The sequence below is a fragment of the Trichomonas vaginalis genome, chromosome IV (assembly GCF_026262505.1).
Source record: "Trichomonas vaginalis G3 chromosome IV, whole genome shotgun sequence".
In the NCBI taxonomy this organism is placed as follows: Eukaryota; Parabasalia; order Trichomonadida; family Trichomonadidae; genus Trichomonas; species Trichomonas vaginalis.
In genome coordinates, this window is record NC_067206.1 from 1,928,413 (window position 1) to 1,936,392 (window position 7,980).

Here is a 7,980-nt window from a genome sequence, read left to right on the forward strand (position 1 = left end):
TCAAATCTTCAGTCATTCACTTTATATAGATCCATGTTCAAACGATTAAAGAAAGCAAAAAATTTTAAAAGGAGGATTTCAAGATTATAAATAAACCAAACTGACCAAAAATTCAACCAGTTAAAGGAAAAATTAGTCGCCCTATTGCTCCATATCCATATTCAATACGAAATCGATTCATTGAGATATCAAAGGAGAAACGTTTAGCTTATTTATTTGCCTTAACATTAACACTAGATATTTAATTGCATTCATGAAAGGAAACAAACAGGAAGACAAGAAGAGCTATTCAATACTTACTAAGATCATGGAAGAGTAGATAATATAAGGCGGTGATGCTGATAAATGGATTTCAGGCAGCTTAGACTCATTATTTCACCAACAGATTAATGTTTTTGCTCTTCATCGTTCCATATAGTCTTCATAGAGTAAAAGTAGTTGAGTGCGTGTATGACAGACTCTTCAGAGATGCGTTAAGGGGTTAACTGGTCAGAGTATACTGGATGGAAGAGTCATAAGCTCCATCAGTACAGCAGTTAGTATATTACTTATTAATATACATGGCAGGAGAACTAATTAAACAGGGGGAAACAGTGGAAATGAAAATGATATTTCAAAAGAATGAATTATAGAAAGCAAATGGAAAGGTGAATATGTTAAACGTTGAACAAATTAATTCAGGCTCAGAAGGTTTAAACAAGGAAAATAAATGTTTTAGTTCATCTCGATTATAGAAAAACTTGATTAAATTAATGACAAAAAGAAGACGGAAGATTTGACACAATAGCAATTTGGTTAATATATTAACGCAATGCATTAGTTTGAAGTTAAAAATCAAATTAATAGAAATTCCGAGTTTATATTTTATTACTCATTATATTTACCATAATATTTATTTTTATATTTCGTAAGAAAATGGAGGGACAACAAAAGCAGTCAAGAGTCCAGACGATGAATTATAAATAAGAAACTAAAAGAATTAAAATTCAAAAAATCATCTCATTACAAAAAGACCAGCGCACAATGCGTGGATGGGGTTGAACACTATAAAGAGGAGGAAAGAAAATATATCGAAATTAGAAATACTATCGTTCCAATCCTTAACTGAGTGAAGCAAAAATAAAAGAATTTAATTAGAATTAAATAAATGATGTGGAAAGATAATTAATAAAGATGGAATTTTTAAACTCAATCAAATTTAATTTTTATTCCTTCTTCGACAACATCTCTCTTACCATCATTACATGCATAACCACCATTTCTCAATTTTAGTGGTTTGTTATTTTTAACATTTTTGCATTCATTTATTAATCATTTCTCCTTGTTATGATCGTGGGTAAATTTTTGAGCTTGTGGGGTATCATTTATGATAAAAAATAAAAAATTTGTTATCCTTAATTTTATCGTTAAGTGGACGCAAAGAGTCGAGATCAAGTCTCATGGTTTTAGGTTATTCAAAATAATTATTTTGATAAATGAAGAACTGGGAAAATAAAGTTTACGTCAAAATATGTTAATAGTTATAAATCTTATGTCGACAGGCTCGTAGCACATGGTCTAGGTGGTGTTATGGAGGGTCGAGTCTGTGGTTTTCAACGCGACAGTGCCGTATTTTCGTCAGTTTCTGATTGTCTTGTTTGTCGATGAATAAAAAGTATCATGATAAAGTGCTTTATATTCCACGGGAAATAAATAATCAAAAATTACTTTATTTCTTCTTTATTCTTCTTTATTTCTTTGTTTCCGTGGAAGAAGGTTTTGCTTGTTTTTTCAGCCGAAATCAATGATTTTTTTCATTTTTTTGGAATCTCTCTCAGGGCGAGATAGAGGAATCTTTTCTCCTCGTGGAAGCTGTGAACAAAAATATATTTAGGTGAAGAGGTGAGCATATCACCTGTTTTCATGGTGTAGTGAAATAAAATTATTGTTATTCAGTTTATTTTATCATCATTTTATTAAGTTCATCTTTAGTTAATAATTGAATGGATTCCGCTAATGTTCCACCTGATCACAACACTTGCCCCTGCTAATGTTTGAAGAAACCTGGGATAAAGTACTCTGAAATGATGTCATTGGTATCATTAATTTTAGAAATCAGTTGCTTAATTAATTTGTCAGTATGATAAAAATAAATGCATAATTTAATTTTTTCTTTCTCATTTTTTCTCATTTTTCATTTTTCATTCTGTTTTGTTTCGCAACTTTTCAAGTTGTTTGGTCTTTCGAGTAACTTTATTTTTAACGTTGGATCAAATATTGGGTTTCCAATCTTTATCTCTTCCAATAACACCATATGTAGAATCTTCATTTATATTACTAAAATAAAAATTTAAATTTATGTCGTTTGCTCTTTTAGAGCTCCTAAGTTTGTTTCCAAACATTGACATTATCATTGAACTCTATACCATGCGAAACAGTCATAACATGGTGCCATGTAATCTTTACTTCTGTCCCGTTGGTTGTGTATATCCTGAACTTGATGTGTATGTTTCCTTCTCCCTGAGTGTCACCTCCGGAGTAAAAATTTATGGCAACAATTTAAACTATCTTTAACATCATATCCTTACTTTTGTCATTCCTGACCGAATCCCAATATCTCATGCTTATTGCCACCTGCTTGAGATGTGCTAAATCAATGTAGTGACTGTGTGCAGGTAAATTTTCACCTGTTAATCGTGTTTTACTTTCCCCCTGTGTCTTGATAGTTTGCAACAAATACCAAAAACTGGCGATCTATTTGTTCCCATGCACACACACAAACATTGCTTGAGGGACTCTCACATTCATAGATGTATAAATATAACCTACTGTTCATCTAAAATCAAACTATGATGAATATTATAAGGATTGTCTCTTTTGAACTTAAAATATAGTGTAACTATTTCGGGTTTCTTTGGTTTTCTGTCAGAATATTTTTTATAATATATCTTTATGGTGTTTCAGGGTATGTAAATCTTGACTTATCAAATTCTATCTTTGTCATCTTCATAGATAGTATACTATTTCGGAGTATTTTTATTGCTATCTATTTATCTTATATCTATCTATAATTCTAAATATATAATGTTTAGCTTTTTTGGGTCTTACTATGGTGCGGTCAACACCCATAGTCATAATAATACGTGTGAAGCTACGTTTTAAGACAATGTCATATCCGTGCTTTCATTAAAATCTTAAATTACTTCTTTTGTTCGTCTCACATATAAGTTTAAGTAAACAGTTGTTGTCTAATGGAATTTAACTTGATGTGCCATATTCTTTATAAGCCTACATAACATATTCATTTTATTTTGTGACGAATGACGACAATCTCCTCAATACGATCCCACCAAACGCCTCTACCATTCTTAAGACTGTACCAAACTCCCATCTAAAATATTTGGTTTTCTTCATTGACAGGAAACAGTCGCCACAATAGTTTCAATATTTTCTTGTTCCACTAAACTTTATAGTTATATTTCGTTTAACGAAATGATATATCCTGCTTTCTTGCTAACTCATCGTAACAAAATGATATATCTGCTTTCTTTGCTAACTTCATCGTTAAACATTATATATCGGCTTTTCTTGGCTAAACTCATACGTTAACAAAATGATATATCTGCCTTTAAGGTCTAAACATTTCTGAAACCTCATCCTGTATCAGCTTTAGTTTAAGAATCTTCAGTATGTCCGTTCATGTACCATTCAACCCTTCTATAATTTCATTATCTTTTCTACATTAACATATTCCTTATCTGCCTTCTTCAGTAATTTCATACCACAAATCCCTTATCGCCTTCTTCATTATGTTCATTTAGGAAACCCTTTTAGAATCCTCATTTAAATTAAACTTTCCAATCTTCAAAACTTTAGGAAATGCACGTTTCATGCGTATATCTTTTTCTTCTGGTGGAATGTGTGTATATCATCCGTCTAACTTTAATTTTTGAATGTCATAAATAAAATCTTTCTTTTATATTTAATTCACTGCACCACCTTTGCAAACGAATTCAAAATGGTCATTTTCAATTTACTACTCAAATCTCCACTATTTCAACATTTGCGTTTGTTCTGCCGTCCTTGAATTATATGCATATATGGCGTATTAGATGGCTGTGCCTTTAATTGCTGTGAGTTGTTCTTGTTTAATACCACTACATTAAATACTTACGAATTTAAAACCTCAAACTATTTAATCTGTTATCTCTCAGCTATTTTTTCTATTTGAAATTGCCCATAATATTTCATTCATCAAATTCTTAAATCACAATCAAATAGGCAGTTATTCTAAATTTAATATTTATAAATCCTTTTGAATGAGAGAATAAATAATTCCAATAATGAAACGGATATGATAAAGAAAATGTTTAAGTTTGATGGATAAATGTTTTGTATTGATCGGGGAAAGATGTTAGGGTCTAATGTTTTGATGTGAAAATCTCATTGGGGTTAAACTTTATCACATTTGATTAAAATGAAATTTAAACCGGTATCAAATACAAAACATCCCCAGACATCTTTTTCAAAATTATAATATCCCCAACAATGAACGAAGACGACGAGGAGTACAAAATTTAATTTTCAGCGGAACTTTAATAAGGTTTATTTATTTCATTCAAGTTCAAAAAAGTTTATCAGTTTTGATTTAAAAATTTTCTCATACAATATGATAAATATTCATTAAATAACTTAATCATGTTTAATATCCCCATTTCGTTATTCAACCAATTATTTATATACTTCTCTTTTTAGTCTACGACCCCGCAGCTATGCGGCTTCATGGTACTTTCTAATAAATGAATTAATCTGAAGGTCTAAAAGAAGGTGGATTAAAATTACCACTCAACAGAAAGAGAGTAACATTATAATTCGCTAACGTTAAATTTAATTCACAGTCATTTATTCAAATAATATTGATATTGACATTTTTACATTAAAAATATGTAAAGCTTATTTTCCAGTGAATAAATTAAAACTGAATAAATTTACCTCAAGAATCATAAATTCAACGAAAGGAAATTCATTCAATTTGATAAATGTTCTAGTGTTTTCAGAAAATAGGATCGATGTCATATTCATTCATCGAGGTTATATTTCACTTCATTCAAAATTTAGTTCACTCAAACCATATAATGACCATTCATAAAGATTTTCAATGGTTATTAAAATTAATTGATAGATTAAAATATGAACAGATTGAACAATATCGAATTTTTGGAGATTTTGGTTAAAACTATCCGAGTTTGGAAAAAAAGATTGAAGAAGATAAAGCTGGATTACTAGAACAAAAACAATACAATGACCGATCCAATAGTGCGGAACAAAAAAATAAAACAAAGATAGAAAACTGAGTGAATAAAGGTCAATTATTATCGAATTATGATTCAAGGATTATTATTCGATATGTTAATGCTTGAATATTAATAGCCTTAACAAAGAATTTTTCAAGTGATATTGTATATTCATCAGACTATTTTATTATAAATCAAATATCATTATATTTAAGATGAAGTTCAGTTTTGTCCGTTCTTGTGTGATGATTCTTAATTGTTGGATGCTAATATCCTTTATAGATTTATCTTTTGCAACTGTCCGCATAGCATGAAACGCTCGTCATCTATGAAAAGAATTAATTCTTCAACGTCTGATCTTGAACATCACAAAAGAATGTCGATAGAATTAATGATCATAATGGTAAAATAATAAACCGGAATTGGTTCAATTAAATTTCATTAATTGAATCATTAATTATCATTTGACTATCACGATATATTTTCATAATTCTGATATTGAATGTCATATTTATAGTCGCATTTGCGACTGAATCGTAGATTCCTGGGTTCTCGAGATGTTTTATGATAAGAGGTGGGGTATGTTGGATAGATTGGGAATTTCAACAGTGTTCCTTTACCGGTTCAGATAAAATTGAGTTGTGGTCTCATTCTCTTGGTTTTCTTCATTCTCCTCATTCTTCCGGTAATGTCACGAGTTAATTAGAGATTTCTTTTTGGAGTTGCCTTTGACCTTGTTAATTTCAGACTAACATTACTTTAACTATCTGGTTGAATTATCGTGATTTAGTCGATCATATTACATTATAACCAACCTAATCTTGTTTTGCGTTAGTTGTTCTTTTGACTAGGAACGTCTTCTCATTTATATTCGAATAAAAAAAATATTATTTAAAACTTTTATTGTTGCTGGAACTTTTGATCTATTATTTTGTATTTGTCAGAATGTTGATTTTTAGCATTTTATCGAAATTTAATAACCGAAATATTATTCATTAATTGCATTCTTATAATTCATTGATTTCGTTCCTCAAAATTTTCTTTTATCTGTTCCTGAACTTAATCATAATTGTATACCTCGTTGCTGAATTAATATGGTTTCTTAATTAAATCTTTGAAGTCTTGAGATAAAGAGCCTGATGCAATTCTTCTACTATAATTGTTGAATGCTGTTAAGTTCTCTTTACACATTGCCGAAAATGGTCTTAATAGAAGCACTTAAAGAATTTTCTTAGCTGGAATTTAGGTCTTAATTTGCAATATTGGGACATTAAACTGGTTTAGAATATCGTGGTAATCCATTGCCGGCCTCTTCTAATTAGCATTAATTTCTTCATTGAAGTAAGAGATATGGATTATGACGGTATGAAATTTAACTTGGACCATTTTCACCTTTCTCCAAGTGTATTGCTTACAGCTTCCATTTCATCAAAGTGCTAGCGATAATGTTTCATTATTATTGCTTTACGTTTAGGATAATCCTCGATGTTTAATTTATACCCATTTATGACTTTAATAATTTCCTTGACCGATCAGTAAACGAAAAAATTCATTTATACCATCAGGTTTCCATTATGGAGCCCGTTAATGTCTGCTCGTGTGCTTCCCAATTGGACATGACGCTTGGTGTCTCTCTCGCTTCTGCTGGTAATGTTAAATAAAGTTTCTCATTTGTTTAACAAATTTTTTAAGCACCAGCAACAATATGAACTATTCTTTCATTCCTATTCGAGACCTTTCATTAGCTCATATTAAGACACCCCTTTTGTTTCCCCTTGTTTTAATGGAACTTGTAGAATGATTTGGCTTATTCTTTCTGTCATGTTTAATGTAAAATAAAAAATAAAAAATTAATTATAAAGTTAATCAATTAACACCATTTATTCTCAATCAACTATTATTTTCCATGCATGTCTCACCTAATTGCTTATATTGTGTTGTAAAGTTCATTAATGCTCATGGGAAATTCACTGATAAGCAACATTCAACTGTTTTGACGACTTAAACCCACTGAAATGAAAGTGTGATAGATTTGATTCTCAATGTTTGTCGCCTTAATGCTTGAATAATTGAAGCAGCATATAAAGAATGAACCTGAAATTGTACGAATTGAGGTTAATAATGATACTAAATATATTTCTCATTTGTTATTAGTTTTGAGTTCACCGCAGTCATTAGAAAATGAGTGAATTGCAAAAAATTCTCTATCAAAATTTGAAATAGGAAAGTGTTTCAAATAATTCGCTCCCGTGTTTATCAATAATTTTATTCCTTCTAATCCTTGCTCTTGATTGCTATCTATATATTCTTGTATACATTAAAAAGTTTTTTAAATAATCTTTCTGCTTCTTCTTTGATAAAATTAATATTGGCAACTTTTGTATTAAATGCTTTTAAAGTATTTCAAATGTAATCCATTAAGGTTGACCTTAACGGTTGATATAAAATTATAACACTGGTGAATAGGGGGATAGTGTTAGCAATAATGATAATTTGTTTAAATCGTAATGTTTTTACCTTGTATCTGTTTACTAATTGCTGCAGTGATTGAATTTAAGTTCAACATCAGAATATGGAATTTCATTAATTTTTTCCTTAGATAGAGCATTTCTATTATCACTCAATGTCATTAATCAATCATCTATGTCATGTATCTAGTATATTACTTCACTGCTAATTCTCATAAGGGGTGGGTTATGATGGAAAA